This window comes from Diceros bicornis (genome assembly GCF_020826845.1).
Source record: "Diceros bicornis minor isolate mBicDic1 chromosome 21 unlocalized genomic scaffold, mDicBic1.mat.cur SUPER_21_unloc_1, whole genome shotgun sequence".
Lineage (NCBI taxonomy): Eukaryota > Metazoa > Chordata > Mammalia > Perissodactyla > Rhinocerotidae > Diceros > Diceros bicornis.
The window spans coordinates 2716998-2740822 of record NW_026690885.1 but is presented as its reverse complement, the minus strand read 5'-3'; the positions used below and the strand labels follow the sequence as shown (position 1 = coordinate 2740822).

Below are 23825 nucleotides of genomic sequence, written 5' to 3'. Positions count from 1 at the left end.
GCCACAGGCAGGGGCTGCCTTTCTACATTCTGGAGGAACAGGGAACATTTTATGTTTCTCTTCTTGAGGTGTCTTTTAACCAAATTTTAGGAACTTGTAGTTTTCTAGTTCAATCTCTGGGATTGCATCAGCTCTAAGTGGGGAAAACCATGTAAAAGATCAAAACGTGCACGTGGAGACGACAAGGACTGAGGAAGGTCATTTGCAAATGGACTAAAGGCAGGCATGACTTTCCCTCTTGAGGCCCCTCTAGGGGCTCTGTGTTCACCCCTGACCTAGCTTTGAATCCGCCTTTGATCCTTGATCAGGACTCTGAATTCCTTTTCCTGCTTGTTTTGTATCCAGAAGGAAAGATTTGTGATGCAGCTTTTAAGGCTACTGCTGGGCCTCGTTCCATAAACATGACTGTTTCCTGTGGAGTAGGATTTTCAGCACCCCTGCCTTTCTTATGCAATTCCCTTTAGGGCAGATATTCCCTAGAAGGCCCACAGCCTCCTCCCTGGCTTGGCCTGATGGATCCCGGGTGAGCTCTACTTTGCCAGGATAAGGGACCATAATCTTGGTCAGTGAGTGACCTCACACTGTCCCTTGCTGTCCAAGGTGACTTCTGAGCCCATGTCATTCTGTGGTCCATGGTCTTGGACAATCTTCCAGTTTACACACTAAGTGTTGGTGTTACCAACTCGTCCAAATGGGGCAACTGGGCCCGAGACCTTAAAGTGTGTCGGCCTTGGGTGGTTGTGATTTTTTCCTCAATCGTGTGCTGTGGTTACATTACCACCACCTGCTGGGGTGGGAACACTGTTTGGAGCTTTGAAAGATGAGGCAGGACAGGGGTGTGGGGGGCTCCAGCAAGGAATGCCATGGAACTGATGATCCATGGAGGTGCATGAGCACAGTCTTACCAATTAAAATACTGAAATGCTTCCCATCTGGTGGTGGTGTGGTGATCATTTCAATATACACTCAAACATTGAATCATTACATTGTACCCCTGAAACTAATATAATTTTGTATGTCAACTTTACCTCAATAAAAAAAAAACACAACAGACAAAACAATTTTAATATTATAAATGAGTTCAGTGAATCCCTGAAAGTGCCCCATTCCCATATGGAAGTTACAAGAAGCAGAGAGGATGAAGTAAATGGAAGAAAGTTGTATAAAACAGTATTCAAATTAAAATCGTTTAAGTTGCTATCAGCTCCTTGTGGCAAAGTTCTATGAGCACTGATCTTCTTTCACATTTTTCCGGGAAAAGCATATTTTCAGATCCAACCCATAATAGTTTCATCATTTCCTCTAATAAGACAATTTCAACTTAATAAATAAAACCAAAGGTATCCCTTATGTATGAATAAAATTAGTGAACTCTACAGAGAAAAGAGCATATTTGCACAATCTCAATAATGGAAACAGAAGAACTGAATGATGGTAAAGTCTCATTCAAGCTTATCTTTGAAAGCCAGTAAGACCAGGCTGTCTTTTCAAGGATGTGTGTAGAGCTGTCAGCCTTGAAAGATAGAAATAGTGGCCTCCTCTGGAGCAAAGGGCAGGCTTGCTTACTACCCAGTATAATACAAATAACACACCCCCAAGGCAATGTTTAGCAGACATCCTGCCCGTTATCAAAGATTTGAGTTCCTTAGGCTCTGAGATCTTGCAACCCTCTGCATGTCACCTGCCCCACACTGTATCACACTGTAGGAAGTGAGATTCAGTGAACCGGTGCAAATGCTGATACTCTGGCCACTGCTATTGCTGTGTCATTAAGTTCTTTGTCTCTGACCCATGGGTATCGTGTCTTTTGCCATCATCTATAAGACCATGGTAGGCTGACATTAGCTAGCAGGTAAGGTAAAATATCAGACCTTTCACAGTTCCCGTCAAGCCCTTAAAGTAACTAGTAGTCTTAGGAACAGAGAGCTATCCAGAACAATATGCATGGATGGTCTTCATAGAAGACTTCATGCAACCAAAACTAATAAGTCTCTCTGATCTCTTTTATTTCTACCCCAATTAGAAGGAAAGGCACCAAGCTATTACAGAACTAGGGATTATGAAAGCCACCTGGAGACCTAGTGACCAGAAACTTCCCATGGGGAGCAAAGACAGATGGGCATATTTCCAAAATGGACCCATATGCCTCCCTATCATCCAAAAGACAGTACATTATCTTAATTTATGATGATTTGAGTCATTAAAATCTTGTGATGGGCCAAAGATAGATTTCTAAGAGGAGTGAGGCACATGGCAGTTGTAAGCAGAGTAATACATTTGGTGAAAATCATACGCTGAACTAAACTTAGTGTTCTAATCAATTATAAGCTACAACAAATTTAATTAGGTCAATTAAATGATATTTAATGGTATCCTTAATTATTACTCTGCAATAATGAACAAGAAACTCAGGTAGATAACTATAATTGGTCTTACTTTGAAACATGATAGTCAGGACTATTTGAGATAAGCTGGAGAGAAGGAAGGGTAGAAATAGATAAAAGTTAGCTGCTCTGAAGCCACTCTCAAGACTCCTGGATCTACATGTACCCCAGGAGATCGAGGCAGACGGCTGTGTACCTAGATCCTCCTGCACTGTGGTTCTCAGGGATGTCACAGGGCTGAAACAGCTTCCTGAATCGTGTTTACACGTCCATGTGTACAATACCTCTGACCATGGGGATGAACCACCATTCAATCATCCCTTACACCCCTCTAATTAACAATTAGATTTCAAAATCACTGTATCATTACATTATCATTTATTCCTCAAACCGGTGGGATGCGGAGCTAAAAGAGCATCAAATTTCAATGGCTTCTTTTCTTTGAAGGACTCGGATGTTCTTTCACACTTGGAATCGGGATTAGAAGATAAATCCATCAAATCAATGGAAAAAAACTTAAGAAATAGACAGAGGGATATTTCATACATATATACACAGTTTGCACTTTGGCAAAAATAGAGTTATATTTTAAAAAATTAGAAATTTTTGAAATTTTATAGATATTAAATACTTTGTTCTGCTTATACTCCCTTTGGTTTACCAAATGAAACTCATTCTTTAATGGGCATTTCTAGCATTCAGTGCTAGTAACACCAGCTTTTTAAAATTCTTATATTTTCCAGGTCAAAGAACAAGAGCAGAGGTCATCAAAAGGTCAAGTCTAATCTACCTACAGATGTGGCAGGCTTAGCTATGGATGTTCAAGCCAGACATTGCCAGGAGAACCAGATCTCTTCACCCATAGGTGAGTTTTTACTAGTAATCACAGAGACTTAATGATATCAAAGGAAATTCTTTATTAAGAACTAAAGTTATAGATTCCTATCTTGGGTTCATTACTTTGAATTTTTGAAGCAAATCATATATATAGATTGGACCATGTTCAATTCTATGATCTTTAGAAGATGCAACCTACAGCTGAAGAGAAATAGATACAACATCAATATCTTATCCTCTCTGAAGGCCAACTGAGAGCCCCTGGAGTCAGAAGTTTTCAAGACAAGAAAAATTCATCCTCCTGAACAGAAAGAGTAGAGGCTATTCAAAGATACAACTTTAAATTTTTAACATGACTTGTTAGAATGTGATGGAGCGAGCATAATATGTTCTAAGTTTCATAATTTTTCTCCAGAATACTGAGATGGATGAGCTTGAAGTCCAGTTTCCCCATAAATGTCATTATTCAGTGATAAAATTAATTTCCCTATAAAATAATTCCCATAAAAATGTTAAAAATGTATCATAGTCTCTGACTAAAAGGAAAGGAAGCAAATTGAGCAATTGAATACCAGTTTAATAAATTCCATACAAGGATCTTATTGCAGCATTATGTATAATAGTGAAACTGGATGTAATCCTGTTTCTATCAAAGAAGATATAAACAGATCATGGTATACCTATTCTTTGGAATACCTCTAAAACTTCTAAAAAAGTAAGTTAGAGTGATGTATACTGATAAGGAGAGAGGTCTATGATATATGGTTTGGGAAACAGCAAATTGCAAAACGATGTCGTTATGTAATTTGTGTTTAAAAAAAAACTTTGTGTATATATAAATTCATAGGAAATTTCCAGAAGAATAAGCCGCAACCTCTTAACAATAGTTCATTCTGAGTAGGGGAGTGAGTTTGCAGAGAAGGAAGGTTTCACTTTACTCTACATAGATCAGTATAATTTGACTTTTATTACAGTGTGTATTTGTTTCATAATTAGAAAAATGAGTGATGTGACCGTTTGGTGCAGGGCAACAGTATTATGTTCACCAGTCTCTGTTCTCTATGTTACTGCACAGCATGGACTGTAGGAGAAAGCCCAGAGGAGCAATGAAGACAAAGAAGACATGACACCTGCAAAAAGTCAGTGGAGTATTTCTACATAAGAAACATTCCAGGTGAGTTACAGTCAGTATCTTCCACTGCTCCAGCTCTCGCAATGAACCTAGAACCTGCCCAGGGTAAGCCGGAAGACCACACCCCGCTAGTCCACTCCCTGCCCGGAGCCGGTTTGTGCAGGGTGACTGCCATCAAGCAGACAATGGACTCAGGGTGCAGTGTGTGCCTTTGGGGAGGCTGGCAGAGAGGCACAAAGTGGAACACCAGCTAAGTGCACACACCTGAGAGGCGGAATTCCAGGTGGAGACTCAAAATGTACTAAGAAACTGTGTGAAGTGAAGGAAGCTACTCGACCTCTCTGATCCTCAGTGTCCCCTCCTGTAAAATGGGGATCACAGGCCTACTTCATAGAGCTGTTGGAGAAGATACATAAAAGTTCCTGTGACAGGCAGTGTCCACATTATTAACAAAGTCATATTCGACTTCCAAATAATTGATGAAAAGTATAATGTTAATGAAACCAAAGACGAGCTACCCAGCTTCAGAAGCAGCACCAGCAGCATGAGAATGAGAGGAACTCCAAGAAAGCAGGGTTCTTCACAGCTCCACTGGAGAGGACGAACACGGGGTACACCAGGTACACTGTTGTACAGTGACTCGTGTAGTGAGGGTGGGTCCCTAAAGACACTGTGAAATACAGTTACACACAGTGGCTCCTAGGAAACAATTACAAAGCAATCAACGCAGCAGTTAGGAATGGGCAATAGGCGAGCAGAGGAGGGTCAGAGCCACAAAATCTGACAGAAAACACTGAACCACGAGCTCCCAGCTCTGTCAACGGCTGCAGTAGTTGCACCAGGAGATCAAACGTCTGAGACAGCCATTGTGGGGACTGCTGGGAGCACAGTGGTCACTGCAGCCACACCCCAACAGCAGTTGCATCGGAGCACACAGACCCAGAGACTTTCCTCTCCGTTAATCCTTGTTTTAAGATGATGAATATCCTCATGTTACAATGTCTCCTTCCAACACTTGTGGACGAGTGTCATCAGAACCCCCTGAAGAGGGGACAGGCCAGAGTAGGATGGAACACTGGGGGCTGGGGGAGCTGCGCTACACTTGACCACACGGACTATCACCCGGGTCTATTGAACACAAGAGAAGAACCCGAGGATGTGGTCTAAAGAGAATTCCCCATCTTGCCACATTCAGAGACACTGCAGAGTTTCTCACCCGTTCTTTACAAAAATGTTAAAGAATTCGTGTCGTTAATCATAAAGAGGCAAATTCTTGACATAATTAGAGTCCAGTTTCCAGGAGCAGATTTTTCAGTTGTTTTGATAATATCCCACATTCAGGAATCAGAAATGTAACCTATTGGGGTGTGTAATATAAACAAGGACTTTTTTTCATGTAGATCAACACCCAGATTTTTAGAGAGGACATAAATCGTGAAAGCTGCTAATCATTCCTCTACAGGTTTCAATAAGACTTTTAAGTTAATTTACCAATCTCAGGAAAAGAGAACTTGGCAATTCAAATTTTTTGTTTCTGCATTCAAGCGTACAGTACAGCCAACAGAATGAGCATAAAAAAAATTAACAAGAAGTTCTTGCTTGCATTTCATCTTTTTCAAATAAGCAGGATATTTTATGTTCTGTTCCTTTCACTACTCTAATCAATTTTTAAAGAATACGGTACATCTGACTATCCCTAGGCGTGTTTATCCAGGAACCTTGCCAGAATCCAAAACGGAATTGTTAATGCTGATGAGTTTCAAATGCTGCACAAGTGCTGTCTACCTTGAACATCCCTTACCCAAAGCTGGACCACTGTTCTCTTCCTGAGGGATCAGAGTCTCCAGCCGTGTCCCTGAGAGACTGGTCACTCAGGCCTCAGCTGAGATTAGGTGATCAATCTAAAGGGAAAAATTGTTAAGCTATTATCATCTTAAGGATGTTGTTTCGGAGTCCTCTGCACTGGAATGTGTTGGTGAAAATGACCTAATAGATACTTGCCTGGGAATGAGGTTGTTCCCCTCTGCTCTTAATGGATCCTGGGGAAACCAGTGATTAACCTCACAGATGTCTCAAGTTCCACATCTGTGAAAAAGGCAAGAAACAGCCAATGTTACCAAGCTGAAAAGCTCTTAAGTTGTGCTTGCAAGAGGGACCACAAGGGCAAATGTCTCCCAAAAGCTGATGAAATGATGGCACTTTGGCTGGAGAAGACAGAGGGCAGCAGGCAAAGTGGAAAGTTTCTGGGATGTCAAACCAGTTCCTATAAGCAGTTTAGAGAAGCACTTGAACCTGGACTAGGTAGGAGGCTATGAAAAGACCCACAGGCACACAGGTGGGAGGAGGATTCAAGCAATAGGGGGAGGCCGTGGGGAAGAGATGCGAGTCAGGTTTCAATTTTGGACAAAACCAGTTGCATGCTGCAGGCCAGCAGTTGCCATGCAGCTGCCATGCCTTCCTAACTCTCTGGTCCCCCTCGTCTCGTCACATCCCTCCAAGACTCAGTCAACGTGGAGCGGGTGCAGGACCAGAGTCCACAGCCAACGGCAGTTTGGCCCTCGACAAAGCTCACACCGCCCTGCTCCTACCCCCAGGCCTAGGCACCGCCCCATGCCCAGAGCATCCTGAGAGTTGTAGTCCTGCAGCCCTACAGGTTGCCAGCTAGGAGCAGTTAAGAGACGAAAGCTCCTAGCATGCACAGTTTGTGGCCCCCACTCTCGCCTTGTTCCTCCGGCCCTGGGCCCCACCCCTCTGCTTCTCCACCCCACCCTCTACCTCACCTCTTCTCTATACCACGCCTACTCTCCATGCCCTGCCCACCCACCAGAGTTTTCATAGTGTGGTTGGGCTGCATCCATTAAGGCTGGTACTCAGGTAGGGGTGGGGCTCACCAGCCTGGTTATTGCTGAGGATGCTTGCAGCCCTGGTGGAAGCACCCTGGCCAGTATTTGAAATGTAAATTCAATATCTAAAATGGAAATACCGAGTGCCAGGCATCCTGGAATTTGCCTTTTCAAGGCCACCTGTCCTATCATCCCCTCCATCCCTCCAGGCTGCCATGATCCTCCCTCTGAACCCCATGGTCAGTGTCGCTGCAGAGATCCTCCCTTTGGACCCTGCCTGCCTGAAGGGCCCATACCTTGATCAGACGTCTTAGAACGACTGCCCTTAGCCATGTCATAAAAAGGAGAAAACATCATATTTGACAACCCCAATTCCTGCATTATACAGACAGGAAACTCAGGTGCACTTGTAAGTGACCCTTAAGCCACTTCATGGGACCACACGCATGCCCCTTCTCCCATACTGCACACAGGCTTGTTCACTGGATTTCCTTATCCCAGTGTGGACCTCTTGGCCTCATTAACACAGGCAACAACACTGAAACTTCCCATTGGTCCTCCCCACAATGTTAGGCAAGTTTGTGCAGGAAGGTAATATACAATTTCTGCTCTACTATAGGGCTGGCTTCTTGGGAACTAGTTTTAATATCCCTGTTTAAATATACCCTCAGAATCACAAAATAATTAAGCAAAATAATTTGTTGTTGTGGGGGGTTATGGTGGTAATTCTCTGAAGTCGTTTTTCCATTTAGCTTTTCTGATTGACTCCAAATACTACAGCACCACACGCTTCTCAGTTGCGTGGATGCACATCTCCACTTCTTTGCAGGGAGGACGAACAACAGCAGAATACCCGTGGCCTGACTTTCTGGAGCATCAGTATTACTACAAGATTTGGAAAAACCAAAGTTAGGTCATTTCCAAGGTAAAGAATTAAAAACTTAAAACTAAGATGAGGTGGGAAAATCACATGCCATTAATAATTGTCAGTAATCTGTGCCTGAAATGTCAGACTTTCTCTGAGAAAGAACTTGGAGACCATGTTTCCCATTGTTTTAAATAGGAAAAATTAGAAAGCATAGTAAATCTATCGAAAAACTCTAGCAATTTCCTCACTCACATTATGGCACCTAGACATAAGTTCCGAACATCAGGTGTTCCTCATTTTTTTCCTCATTCAACCCAGTCCCACAGGTCTTGAGTGCATGCTGTGAACACGGCATTGTGCTAGGTGTCAAGGCCTTGGTAAGCATTGTGGTGGGGGTGGACCTTGCTGGAAAAAGCATCATAAAACCTCAAAGCCATGCCACTTACCAAATTGAGGCAAAAATGGAAAGACCTAGGGGCCAACGCAAGGATGAGGGCATTAATAGACACTTGGAAGTATTAAAATCCATCTAATGGTGTCATAAGTGAATGTGTTCCACTTTAAAACAAAACACTGCTGTTATTCTTAGATATTGAGTTAGTATCTTTGTGCAAATATGCAGGATTTAAAATGGTTATTGATTTATAACATGTGTACAGAAATATATGCAGAAGTCATCCACGTAAATCTCAAAGAATTATTACAAAGTGAACACACTTGTGTGACCAACAACTAGCACCAGCTTCACTCAGGTCCCAGCAATCCCTTTCTCCTTCCTTCCTCCCCAAAGGTAACTGATATCTTACCAGCAAACACTGTATATCGAGTTTGTCTTCTTATACAAGTGTTTTATCACAGAACAATTTAAACAATATACAAAATAAACAAAATAGCATGGTAGGCCTGTCACCCAGCTTCAACAACTACTAATCATCTGCCATTTTGGTTTCATCCACACTCCATCCCATTTCCACCTCACTTTATTATTTTTTTAGTACTTTGTGTGTGTGGGGGGGAGTAAGACGTACAACAGTGAAAGGCACAAATCTCAACCGTACAGTTTTGACAAATAAACATGCCCATGTAGCTTTCATCCCTTTAAGAATAGAATATTTCCATCACCCCCAGAAAACTCCTTCCTGTTCCTTCCCAGGCAATTTTTTCGTTCCCCCGAGGCAACTCTTGTTCTGGTTTTTTCAGCATAGATTCATCTTGGCTGAAATCATCCCACGTGTATTGTTTTCTGTCCAGCTTGTCTCCCTCTGCACGAGGTTGATAAGTGTCTTTCAGCATGTGTGTGTCAGCGTTTGCTCTTCAGCACGGCTGAGGGCGATCTGCTGTGTGGATCCCCTGCAGTGCGCTCATCTTCCTCCTGGGGACGTGCAGGTCATCTCCTGTGAACAGTCTTGTACAAACTTTTTTGGTATGCTGTTTAATTCCTTTATTAGCATTTAAGTTACACACCTTTGCATTTTTTAGTGGTTGGTCCAGATTACAATATGCATCTTTAACATATCACAGCCTACCTAGCTTAATAGTTCACCAATTTAATCAATGTAAATATGGAAGCCTTGCTACAGAACAGTTCCATCTACCTCTGTCTGTCCTTTGTGCTATTACTGTCATAAATTTTACAACTACCCATGTTATAAATCCCACAATACAGTGTTATAATTTTTGCTTTAAATAGTCATAGGTCTTTTAGAGAAATTAAGATAAAAAAGTTAAGTATTTGGAAGGAAATGCTTTGAAACTCTGCAAATGTACTGTCTCTTCTTTAAGTTTCATCCACAGTTTTTGCATTCACCAGTCAGTCTTTTCCACAGTAATTATTACTGTGGTGTTCTAGTGGCGATTTTCTATTTCATGCTATCCAGCCGCATTTATTATTTGGAATTCTGGGAGGAAGATTCCCTGCCCTCCCTCTCCCTTTCTTCCTCCTTTCTTTCTCTCTTTTTCTCATTCTTTTTTTCCCCTTTTTCCTTTATTCCTTTCCTTCCTTTCTTATTTAATCTTTTTTATATCAGTATAGCCTCGTGGATATTTATTTTGTTCTCTGGGTAATAATCCAATGCTACCATTATTTATTTTGTTGCTCACAGTTTTCCAGCTTGAGCCATTGGGAAGTCTTTCAGATTGATTCCTTTTAACACGTCCCATCATTTTCTGTGTGTTTTTTTAATTGACTTTCTTACTTTCTGGCACTACAAGATGATCCAGGCTCATCTTGTATTTTCCATCTCCAGCCCTAGAATTAGCCATTTCTCCAAGAAAAGCTGGTTCTTTTTATTTGAGAATGATATTTAGAAAACAAGATCTGGGAGCGAGGTGTGCTTATTAATACTAGAGTGTCACTGCTTCTAGACCCTCTCAGCAGAGTTTGGAAATGTATGTATGAATATAAACTCAGGTATACACATCTATCTATCAATCTATCAATCTATCTATCAATCTATCTATTTGGTAGACATATTAAAAGTGACATGGATTCATACTGATACTTCCAACTCCAATCCAGCACCACAGAGTTTATTCTAGCATTCTCCTTTTGTTTATTTGTAATTTCTTTCACCAACAGTGAGAAACTTAACTCCAATTACCTATAATATATTTACTAATGTGTCAACTACTTTCAGAATTGCTAATCCATACCCTTATGAAAAACAAATTCACCACCTAGAGTACAGTGTTTGGGTCCAGTACTTTAGTTTTACAGCATCCCATCAAAACACTGTCTTCCAAAGTTACTTAGGTCGGGACATTTCATCCCCACCCCTTCAGTGTGGTTTTGTCACATGCTTGTAATACAGTGGGATTCATTTTTCACTGCATTCTATCTGGGTTCCCCAGCATCCTGATTGATTTTTAAAATTTGCAGAGTAAAATTCACTCTTTTCGGTGTACAGTTCTATGGGTTTTGACTTCATGGTAATGTATCCATGTCCACAGTACTATACAGAGTTGTCTTTTTCACCTCCAAAATTCTCTCATGCTATCCCTTTGTATTCAACCCCTTCCCCTACTCCATCCCTTGGCAACCACTGATCATTTTCCATCCTTGTAATTCAACCTTTCTAGAAAGTCATATAAATGGAATCATATACTGTACAGCCTTTTGAATCGGGCTTCCTTCACTTAGAGAAATGTATCCAAGATCCATCTATGTTGTTGTGTGAATCAAGTGTTTATCCTGGGGCTGGCCCCATGGCTTAGTGGTTGAGTGCGTGCGCTTTGCTACTGGCAGGCCAGGTTCAGATTCAGGGCACACACCAATGCACTGTTTCTCCTGCCATGCTGAGGCCACGTCCCACATACAACAACTAGATGGGTGTGCAACTATGACATACAACTATCTACTGGGGTTTTGGGGGGAAAAGGAGGACGATTGGCAATGGATGTTAACTCAGAGCCGGTCTTCCTCATCAAAAAGAGGAGGATTGGCATGGATGTTAGCTCAGGGCTTATTTTCCTCACAAAAAATAAAAAGAGTTTATCCTTTTTATTGCCAAGTAGTATTCTAATGTCCCAGTGTCCACAGTTTCTTTCCCCATTCACCTGATGAAGGACATTTAGTTTATTTCCAGCTTGTGGCAATTATGAATAAAATGGCTATCAATATTCACACAAAGATTTTTGTTTAAACATTAGTTTTCAATTTGCGTCAGTAAATACCTAGGAGTGGGATATCTGAGTCATATAATAAGTGTATGTTTAACTTTATAAGAACCTGCTCATCTGTTTTCTGAATGCAACTATCATGTTGCATTCCCAGTTCTAATTGCTCCTACTCCTCACCAGCATGTGGTATTTGCAATTTTATTTTTTATTTCAGCCAGCAAATAGTTGTGTGGTATTTTATTGTGGCTTCTGTTTCCATTTTGAAAGTGAGTTCTGCTAAATATAGAATCCTGTGTTGACTTTTGGGTTTTCTTTCTGCATTTGAAAGATGTAATTTCGTTGTTGAGTTGTCTCTTTTGTTTTTGATAATATATCATCCATCATTCACATTATTTCTCCCTGTATGTAATGTCTTCCCCTGTATATCTATATTTCCCTGACTGCTTTCAAGATTTTCTTTTTATCTTTGGAATTTAGTAGCTTGACTATCATGTACCTAAGTAGGGTTTTATTTTATATTTTATTTTGTGGGTTTGCTGACTTTCTTGGATCTAAAATTTTAGATTTTCCACCAAATTTTTGAAATTTTATGCTATTACTTATTGATTTGCATTTCTGCCTCATTTAATTTTTCTGTCTCTCTCCTCTCTGCTTGGGACTCAATCATCTCACAGGTCATAAGGCTCTCTTCACTTTTCTTCAAGATTTTTACATTCTTTTCTTCAGACTGGATAATTTCTATTGCTCTATCTTCATGTTTCTTCTACTGTTTCTAATCTATTGGTAAACTCAAAAGTATTTTTTTTATTTCATCTTCTTATTTGGTTCTTTTTTGTAATTTCCACTTCTCTGCTGAGTTTCCACTTCTGTTCATTCATTATGGGAATATTTTTCTTTACCACCATGATCATCTTTAGAATACCTGCTTTCTTATCCTTGTCTGCTAATTGCAACACCTTGGGGATAGTTTCTACTGCCTGCTTTTGGTCATATATGGATTATATTTTCCTATCTCTTCAAATCTCATGAGTCTTTTAAATTATGTACTGGAAATCATGAAAGATAGTTATAGAGACTCTGGATTCTATTGTATTCCTTTGAAGAGTGTTGTTATTTTTCTAGCAGGGAGTTAACTTGGCTGGACTGAAACTCCAATCCTATCTCATTTACAGTGGGCATAGCTGAAATCCTCATTCAGTTCTTTCATCTTCCAACTGCTGTTTTTACACTAGGCCCTCGGTGGCCTACACTGCATGTGTGTTGTTCAAAGATCTGCCAATTTGGTGTGTGTGGGGGGGAGACTTACATGCATATTTTGAGATTTTCCTCTTTGTGGCTCCCTCCATTCCAGAATTTCTCCCCGAACTTTCCAGCTACTCTGTCAGCCCCAAAACATATCCTCTAACATTACAAGTAAGACTGTAGTTTTTCCACAGTCTGGGCCAAGTACAGATTTCGGAATGCTTTGAGGCAAAAGACTCAAGCTTGCAAATAGCTCCTGGTGCAATTCCCATCATTTAAGGGAAGACTCCCTCTCAGTTCTGCTTGCTTTTGGAAGTGATTTATACCTACACACATATACACATTTATTGTATCTGTATTACATATAAATACATGAGTCTGTATAAGTATATATAATGATTTACGCAGATTTTATCATTGTTATCTGTGAGAGTGTTAGTTCAACAAGCTACTCCACCATTACTGGAAGCCAGACCTCTGTTTTGTTCCTTTCTTGGATTTTATATAAATGGAATTATAAAATATATAGCCTTTTGAATATAATCTCTTTTATACAGCATTATGGTTGTGATATTCATCCATGCTATTGCATGTAGCTAGTGTTTGTTCATTTGTTGAAAATAATTAATTTTTAATGGTCATAAAATATCATAACATAAAATTTTAACCATTTTTAAGTGTACAGTTCAGCGACATTCAATACATTCACATAATTGTGTAGCCATAACCTCCAACCATCCACAGAACTATTTTCACCTTGCATTGAAACTTTGTGCCCATTAAGCAACAACTCCCTGTTATCCCTCCCTCTTGCCCACCATTCTCTTTTCCATCCCTATAAATTTGACTACTTTAAGTACCTTATATGTGTGGAATCATATAGTATTTTTCCTTTTGTGACTGGCTTTATTTCACTTAGCATAAAGTCCACAAGGTTCATCCATGTCATAACATGTGTCAGAATTCCTTCCTTTTAAGGGTGAATAGTATTCCACGATGTGTATACACCACACTTTTTTTGTGAATTCATCCGTTGATGGACACCTGGCTTGCTTCCAGCTTCTGGTTATTTTGAATAATGCTATGAATAACACAGGAGTATGTATACGTCTTTATACTTCTGCGTTCAGTTCTTTTGGGTGTATTCCCATAAATGGTGCTTTCAGATTCATTTTCTCACATGTAGGAGGGTTCTGCACACCTCCAACAAGCAATTCTTGGAATGTCATCTGGTCGCTAGATAATTCAACTCAACTTGATGCTGTCAACCCAGAGATACATCAGATTCCACAGGTTGAGGGCTCAGTCCCATAAGTCTGCACACCCACCTAACCTCACCTCAACTTCAGATGCCAGTTACAAGCCCAAGTTTTACCTGTACTTCTGACTGACTGGCTATAAACCAGAGGTTCCCACAACCTCCTCCTTGGGTTTGATTAATTTGCTAGAGTGGCTCACAAAACTCAGAAAAACATTTACTAGATCACCAGTTTATTATAAAACGATATAATTGTGAGAAGGGGCACAGATCTTTCATGTCATATCCAGATGCACCACTCTCCAAGCACTCCTTGTCATTGCCAACCTGGAAGCTCTCTGAACCACCTTCTACTGGGATTTTTATGGAGGCTCCCTCACATAGGCATGATCAATTATTAACTCAGTTTCCAGCCACTCTCCTCTCTCTGGAGGATAAGGGGTAGTGCTAAAAATTCCAAGCTTCTAATCAGGGTTTGGTCTTTCTGGTGACCAACCCCCATCCAGGAGCCATTTAGGAACTCACCCAGAGTTGCCTCAATAGAACAAAAGATTCTCCTAGTATTCTTATCACTGGGTAAATTACAAGGGTTTTAGGAACTCTGTGCCAAGAACTGGAGGCAGAGGCCAATAAATATGTTTTTTATTATTTCAGAACCCATAAGTGGAATTTCTAGATCATATAGTAATTCTATTTTTAATTTTTGAATGAACTGCCATACTGTTTTCCACAGTTTTATATTCTCACCATCAGAGCACAAGGGTTCCAATTTCTCAACATCCTTGCCAACACTTGTTATTTTCTGATTTTGTGATGGTAATTATCTTAATGGGTGTGAAGAGGTATCTCATTGTGGTTTTATTTTGCATTTTCCTGATACTTAGTGATGTTGAGCATCTTTTCTTGTGTTTCCTGGTCATTTTATATCTTCTTGGAGAAATGTCCATTCAATTTCAATTTGCATTTTTAAATTGGGTTGCTTTTTTATTTTTGAGTTGTAGGAGTTATTTATTCTAGATATTAATTCCTTATCAGATATGTGATTTGCAAATATTTTCAACCATTCCATGGTTTCCCTTTTTACTCTGTTGATAGTATCTTCTGATACAGAAAACTTTTGCATTTTGATGAAGTTCAATTTGTTATTTTTTTTGTTACTTATGTCTTTGGTGTCTTATTAAAGGAATCATTGTCGGCAATGTCATTTGGACCCAAATTTTGGAACCGAAAACACAGGTTTTACCCTGTGTTTTCTTCTAAGGATTTTATAACTTCAAGTCTAACATTTATATCTTTGATCCATTTTGAGTTAATTTTTGTATATGGTGTAAGATAAGGGTCCAACTCATTCTTTTGCATGTGGGTGTCCAATTATCCAGCACCATTTGGTACAAACTTATCCTTTCTCCAATGAATGGTCTTTGCACCCTTGTCAAAAATCATTTGACCATATATGCAAAGGTTTATTTCAGGGCTCTCTATACTATTTCCTTAGTATATTGTGTGTAGTTATGCCAGTACCACACTGTTTTGATTACTTTGTAGTAAGTTTTGAAATCAGGAAGTGTGAGTTCTCTAACTTTGTTCTTCTTTTTCTAGATTGTTTTAGCGATTTAGGGTCCCTTGAGAGTCCATATGAATTTTAGGATAGATTTTTCTATTTTTGCAAAAAATCATTGGAATTTTTACCTCCTTGAGTAAGTCGATTCTTAAGTATTTTATTCTTTTTGATGTTATTGTAAATAAAAATGTAAAGTTTGTAAATTTCCTTTTCAGATTATTTATTATTAATGTATAGAAGAACAAGTAATTTTTGTATGTGGATTTTGTGTCTCATTACTCTGCAGAATTTATTAGTTTTTACAATGTTTTTGTGGAATTTTTAGGGATTTCAACATATAAGATATTATGTGTAAACAAATATAATATTTCTTCTTCCTTTCCAATTTGGATGCTCTTTCTTTTTATTGCCTAATTGCTTTGGCTAGAACGTCTAATACCGTGTTGAAAAGTGGTGGTGAAAGTGGGCCTTCTTGCCTTTTTCCTGATGTTAGAGGAAAAGCTTTCAGTCTTTCACCATTGAATATGATGTTCTCTGTGGATTTCTATATATGGCTTTTATTTTGTTGAAGTAGCTTCCTTTTACTCTGAGGGTTTTCTAGTGTTTTTAACATGAAAGCATGTTTAGTTTCGTCAAACGCTTTTTCTGCATCCATCGAGACGATCATGTGTTTTTTTCCTTCATTCTGTTAATGTGGTTTATTACATGGATTCATTTTCATATATTGAAACATCCTTGCATTCCAGAAATTAATCCAACTTAAAAATGATGTATATCCTTTTAATATTCTTCTGGATTTGGTTTGTTAGTATTTATTATTTATAATGATACTATTTATAATATTTATTATTGAGGATTTTTGTATCAATATTTGTCAAAGATATTGACCTGTAGTTTTCTTTTCTCTTAGTGTCTTTGGCTTTGATATCAGGGTAGTGCTAACCACATAGGATGACTTTAGAAGTATTCGCTCCTCTTCAACTTTTGAGCGAGTTTGAAAATAATTGGTGTTAGTTAATTGAAAAAAAGTCTTTGGGCCCAGGAATAAATTCAGCATAAAATAAATACAAATAAATATTTTTTAAAAATGTGAAAAAGTTTTCTTACTAAAAAAATTAAAAATGAAGCAAGTACATCACTTATCACTTTATTTCTAAAAAGTTTTTTTAACCTACTAGTAAGCATGAACAAATTGTTAGAATTAAAATGACTCGTGTTAATTTTCTTCATTGTAAATTTTCTGACATAATTATATGATGCCGTCATGTATGACATCTTTTATGAAAAAAATGGTCATTTTTTGTAGTATTTGAGAATATTATGAATTTTCCCAGTGGTCTCTGATATGCAAAGTTATCTTTTCAACATATATGTCTTTACCAAATTAACAAACTCTGTCAGGTGCTAATTAATCAACTACTTTTCATATGATTCAGGTTCTCCATCACCAACTTCCTTAACCATCAGGAAATTCTACAACTTCTGCAAAATTAACAATTTTACCTTACACTCTATTTATCTCATGTGGTTTAAAACATCCAAAAATCATTGATAAACTGACCCTGCCCAAACTAAACCATGGTGAATTATAAAAGATGGTCACTGTTAAGTGGAGAGGGATTTCAGGTTGAACTTAATTTTATAAATGGTCAATTTATTACGGTGTATTGTCCTGTTATGTATTTTATTTCTTTTTTAAAGAAATGATAGTTGAGGGCACTTAGATAATAAGAAGTTGAGAAAATAAGGAACTCATATACTCTGTAAGCTTCAAATGTTTTCAAGCATAAGATACAATAAGAACTAAAAGTAAGAAATGGCAGAGGAAATAGAGATAAGGGGATGAAATTGCAAAACTGAATCTATAATAATATCTCAATGGCTACCGTTGTAGTGCCAAGAAAGTGGTGAAGTCAAAGAATTCATAAAGATGATAATAAACACACTACAAAGGAAAGAAACTGAAATTTTTATAGAGAGGATTTTTACAATGATATGACAGATAGAGAACAGGGAAGAGAAGTTGGAGTGAGAGACTATCTGCTTCTTAAATTATTTCCACTGTAGAGAACAAAAAACCAATTTGCTGAAATCTTTATTCCCCTCTATGACCCTATCTTCACCTGCAAAATCTCAGCCCTGAATCGATGTCAGAGTCGAGATTTTCCATCTCTGGGGAACAGAGCAATTAAGCTCATCTGAAACCTCAAGTGCCCAACCTGTGAAATATGGCCGACCATCCATTCTCACAGAGGAGCCAACTGGAGGTAGGATTTTTGGTTCTGAATTCAGCTAAACATCTTCAAAGAATTGTACCTGGTCTTCCTTATCCAGGGCTATCAGTGAAGTGCTGGCTGGCTTTCAGAGAAGAGCAATTCACAGTCAGCTGGGACATTTTCTGTTGAGCTCTCTAGAGAAGGCTGTGGGGTTTGTCAGTAAGAGATGATTTCTATAAGAGTTATATTTTTTTTATTTTATTCAGAGGTTTATAAATAAATTTACATGATAAGTATTATTATCAAGAAAAATGGTTGTGTATTCCTTGGTCATTTAAGCAAAATCTTCCTCTCAGAGCCTACCCATAGACAAAGCCAAGATTTAATCTGCAAGAGTCTGCCAGGCACTCTGTGGTCCATGGGAATCCCTCAAGTTGGCAGCCTGTTCCCTTGTGTCCTGTGCTGGTGTTCAATCTTCCATCTCTTCAGGGTACCACTAGACAGAGGCCTATCAGATCCTCAAGGGACTTGACATTTGAGAAATGTACTTTTCATTATCTTTATACTTCTACACTTTTCAAAAAACTCTCAGCATGTCCAGTAATTGTGCAGCAGTATACCCAACAGTAAGGTTCTCACCATTGAAAGTTGAAACAAATTTTGAAAAGGAAAAAGTGATCTTTGCAATTTTGTACAGATTAACACTGTAAGTAATATACTTTATATATTACCAATTTTGAGATTATTTGTATTTAAAAATACTGCTTCAAAAACTTAAATCATTGTAAGTGGTAGAGTCTGATATCTGCTTTGGCTGAACCATTGTATACAATGTCAGCCATAATTCCTCTATTCCAATATAATCTTATATGTGGGTGGTAATTGTTAGTTCTTATAGATTGTTTGAACACATGCATATCACAAAATACAAGTGGCCATTAAAAATTAAAATGTTCACCAAATACAAGATTATCTGATACCCAAAAAAAGAAAACATTACTGTAACATTAAGGCTACAACTGTGAAAAAGGAAGCCAAGATACACTCAAGTCAAGCTTTTGTTCAAAAGTTAATTGGCTCCTCTTTGAAACTTTATCATGTTTATTATGTAAGCAAGATACTTTCAGAGACTAGAATATAGAAAATGCTTATTGGTAAGTTAACATTGTGATCATTTATTTTGTAAATGTTAATATGAGAGATGTAATTCATTTTCTACTATATTCAGATTTTCAAGTTCTGCTAAATCTAAGGCCACATTACTGGCAAGTTGGGATACCTCTAGTCATATGAAAAACATGAATCCTACACGGAAGCATATAAACTCTCTATTCATCAGGATCTAAATTCTAAAACATTCTAAGCTTTTGGAAGAAACCAATCGTATTCCAAATTTACAGTAAGGCTGCATGTGCCATACAAGATCCTATAGGAAGAGAAATCCAGATTTTAAATAGAGGAGATTGTGCACAAAAATAAAGTACCTTTTCAAGTCTGAAAGGGGATTTCAAGAAAGAAGGGATTCTCAGAACATGTGGGAAGTGGTAAATAACTTAGCAAGGGCTCTCTAAAGGAAAACATATTGTGGACAAAAGAGCTTCACATGCAGAGAGCTAAAATGGCATCTCTGGAATCCTAACACTGAAACAGATGCAGAACTACTTTTTCCTAAAATTTAAAATGCATCTTATCCTCCAAACAAATACCACCTCCCTGCCTTGTGGCTTACCTGGGCATGGTGACGTGTTGGAATCATTTTTCTAATTCATTGGCTCTTAAACTTGATGGGCTCCAGAAGCACCTGGAGGCCTTGTTGAAACCCAGACTGTTGGGCCCTCAGAGTTTCCAGTTTAGCAGGTCTGCAGCAGCACCTGAGAATTTGCATTTCTACCCAGTTCCCAGGTGATGCTGATGCTGCTGGTCCAGGGACCCCACTTTGAGAACCACAGCCTAATTTAGACCCTATATATGGTTACCAAATCAATTATTTCATCCTTTGGCTGCCATTTTTCCTTTATCATATCAAAACCTTAGCTCCGAATCTCCTCATCTAGCAATGGGTATACTTGGAGAGTTTAACAGCTGGTCCTCTCTTCCGGCTCAGTTCTCCCTCTTCCTCTCAATACTACATTCTCTTGCCAGGTAATTGTTTCTTAAACATCAGTGCATCATAGATCTTCCTTGCTCAAAAACTCATGTCTCTTATGCTGAGCACAAGACATTTTAAATTCTCTACTTGGCTCATAAGGTCTTTAATAGCCTTACTTTAATAGCAAAATGCAGACACCCTGTTCCCTACTCTGCCTGCTATAAAGGAGTATGTGAGGATTACATAAGATACAGTCAGTTCTTGTTATGCACAGTGTGACATTCTATAAAGTCACTGGGAACACTGAATCAGTGAATATGACCCACTGCTCCTACGGGAAATGCAGTGTTAGGTTCCTGCAAGCCTTAGTCACATTTTCTTCAACTGATCAATACATAGCCTTGTTCTCTGTGTGTTTCTCTTTAAAGTCACCTTATTTAATATATAGTTGATATATTAACATTGAACTTAGACTAACAGCACTGTACCTCGTGTCTCAAACAAGCTTGTTGAACACACATACTTTCTCCATAAAGGCATGTCACAGCCTCTTGCCCTGAGGAACACCAGGGAGCATTGCAGCACTACACACGGGGGACATATTAAACAGCCAAGTCACCAACACAGGCACAAAAAGATAGCAAATGAGGCACTAAACGGACTGCAAGAAGGACACTTGTTTACAGTATGGGCTGAAACAACAGGGCAGAGCGTCACCTTGTTCCCCTCAGCTGGGAAGGTGTACTTCGAGTGAATCAAATATTTCACCACTTTGTGCTTATCTGCAAATGGACATGAAAGCCCTGTGAGTATTGATTTGGGGGCTGCCAGTACATTTTAGCTAGTAGGCAATTGTGCAGACACAGAATCCACAAATAATGAGGATCAAATATATTATGAAAACACGTTTTCAAAACCAGAGTATCGTTCAGATATAAGAGCAATAATGATAACCCCACAGCTAACATGTTAATGCCTACTATGTTCCAGGAGCTCTTCTAAATACTTAACATAAGTTAATGCATTTACATCTCACTAAAACCCTATGAGACAGGAGCTCTCAGTAGCCCCATTTTATAGATGAGGAAACTAAGGCTCAGAGAGTAAACACTTTGCACAGGTTCCCCAGTTAAAAGCGGGATAACTGGGATTGGTGCCGAGACAAACTGGTCCAAATCTCACAGCCTCAACCACTATGGTAGGAACGTGAGCGAATTTTCTACCACTCCCCAAAAAACCCCTTCTGCTCCAGCCAGAGTTGTCTCCCACATACTTATTCACTCATGAAACATTTTCTGAGTGCCCCCAAGGTATCAGGTACTGTGTTTAGATACTGGAGGGACAAATAGAATGTCAACGCAAATAATCCATAAAAAATCTATAAAACCTAATTGGGGTGAGTTTATTATGAGTCAACCTTTGATGACCATATAGCCCGGGAGAATCTTTTCACAAAGAAATGGAGCACTCCAAATAAGTGGGGTGTACAGAGTGGTTATATGCCACCAAAGAGCATGTACCACATGTGATTGCAATGTCTCTTTTACAATAGCCACGACATTGACCTGTTGGCACCTGGATTGATGAACACTGTGGATATCAGATGTGCTGTCTCCATGGGCGTGGCTGTTGTCTCAAGTTGGGTTGTCACAGGATGAGCACAGCAATCAAATCCTAGCCTAGGGAGAAATGTTTATCCTTAAGGAAATGTCAATGTGGTGAATTGGCATTTACATCTTAAGGGCATTGCTTTTGTCTTTGGGACACGTTAATTGCTTAAAGCGGATATCTGGATGAACAGAAGCTACAGGCCCCTTTTGGGGAAAAAAAAAACAAGGTCAGGCCCAATTAGTTTTACACCAAATGACTTCCTCATATGCTCCAATATATCCTATTGCTTGCCATTTATTTATCGTTTTCCCCCTTTTGATCTATAATCTTTTGATAGAAAACATTGATGATCAAAATATTGTCCCTTGGTGCCAGGGTGCTTGCCTTCTTCCCTGGGTTTATCATGTCCCTGGGTGCCAGGCTTTTTTTTTATCTCATCTATTTGTCTAGTTGTCCACGTTGTGGGGAATTAGTCGGATATTGTGGACAAGCAAAGAGGTATATATATATATATAAAAATAGAGAAAGTATTTCATGGGTTTTGGATAATTTTAGGTTGTTGCACAAACATTGCATATGCGCCTTTTTAAAAATACTATAGCCCCTTATGTACATTGTGCACAATTATAGAACAAGTACGGTAACAATGATAATAATTTAACATTTTTTTAAAAGATTAGTTTACAATGAGATTTTAGGCATAGTCCTTATCAGAGAAGGATATTTGTCCAAGGTTATAAGATTGATTGGCCATCTCAAGTCGCCGAGCCATCATTACTCTATTTTGCATGACAGTCTTACAGCACTGAGTAAAGAAAACAACAATCAGTTTGAATATTATGATTAGTACAAGAATTCCAAGATGTAATAGAAATAGGACTTGCAATCCAGATCGAAAAAGGGAACCAATACCAGAAGGGAGCTCATGGTGCTCAGGGCAAGCTACCCCAGGAGGCACCACTCTGGTATGTGGATTATTTCGAGCTGAAGACAATAAGGACTCAGAGAACTCAGGAAGAATATTTGAATTTCCCCTCCCAAACTGCCTAAAGAATTTAAAACAAAAGATCTGTTTCAAGAAGGAGTTATTATCATGATGGCTGTAAAGATAATGTAGGATAGAGGTTACAATAGGAAAGGCACCAAGTCTCTTTTATCAAAAACTCTATCTCTCCCTGACCACATTATCTATAGATGACCCTGAGAAGAGTTGCCATGCAAACATTTGCATTTCTATCTCCATGTGAGTTGTCTTCTTACCCTCTGAGGTCCCAGACCACTACCCATCCCCAACACCTTCCTCACCTTTAGCTGCAATAGTTAAGCGGACAGCTTAGACAGAGGGACGAGTTGCTCATTTCTGAGTTTCTCCCATGTATACATGTTATTAAACTTGCTTTTATTTTCTCCTGCTAACCTGTCTGGTTAATTATTTGGCCAGCCATAAGAACCTTAAAGAAAATGGCAGAGGGAGATTCTCTCTCTCTCCCGACAGTTTTGGCGCCCAATGTGGGGCCACACTGGCTGGCAAATTGCCTTCTCTGGCTGGAAGAACTGCCTTCTCCCTGGACTATTGCAGATGATGAGATACGGGAATGCCTGATGAAAGCCGGCGGAAGGTAAGACTTCTTACCACGTCAGCCACCAGGAATCTCTATCTGTGGAGTCTGGTGGAAGGAAGCGGTGAGAATTTTTTTCTCTTTCTAAATTTAGATTGGCAGGAGAAAATATTTGGGAAACTAGTTTCTTGTGCTTTTAATGACGTTGGTAAATTTGGTAGAGTACTCTTGGTTTTGATCTTGATCACTTTTCCTCCCAGAGATAGTCTCTGTTTTTCTCTTTTGTGTCTGTCTTTTGTATCATGTGTGATAAGAAGGAAATACCTTAGGGTAGAACGCAGGCATAGGCTCTATAAGCCTGCTCTCTGGGCCGTCCCCACAGACTGGTGAGTTTGCAAGTCTCACCAGACTGGCGTCTATTAAGACAAACTTTGCTGTGGGTTAATATGCACATGAAGTGAAGGCCATTGCCAAGGACATCTTGGAAGCCAAAATGGCCGCAAATTTGGTGGGCACGAGTCGAGCAGTTAAGAACCATTAGGGCACTTGCCACTTTCAGAAGACTCCCATGACAGGATAAGTTGGGTCACGGAATGGGGTAGATGAC

The 23825-nt window shown here is 39.2% G+C and overlaps 1 long non-coding RNA gene across 4 annotated transcripts in view; it reads left to right on the top strand.

Moving 5' to 3' along the window:
* The first annotated feature begins 6619 nt into the window (after window positions 1-6619).
* LOC131401879 (uncharacterized) overlaps window positions 6620-23825 on the top strand; it is a 260383-nt gene continuing 243177 nt past the window's right edge. Inside the window, exons 1-3 of one of the 4 annotated variants that reach the window (XR_009218076.1) lie at window positions 6620-6654; window positions 7406-7605; window positions 7977-8121. This is a non-coding gene — a long non-coding RNA (uncharacterized LOC131401879). Of the gene's footprint in view, window positions 6655-7350; window positions 7606-7976; window positions 8122-9269; window positions 9332-18315; window positions 18494-23825 lie in introns of those variants that run through there. The other 3 variants (XR_009218075.1, XR_009218074.1, XR_009218073.1) reach the window with 3 other exon arrangements.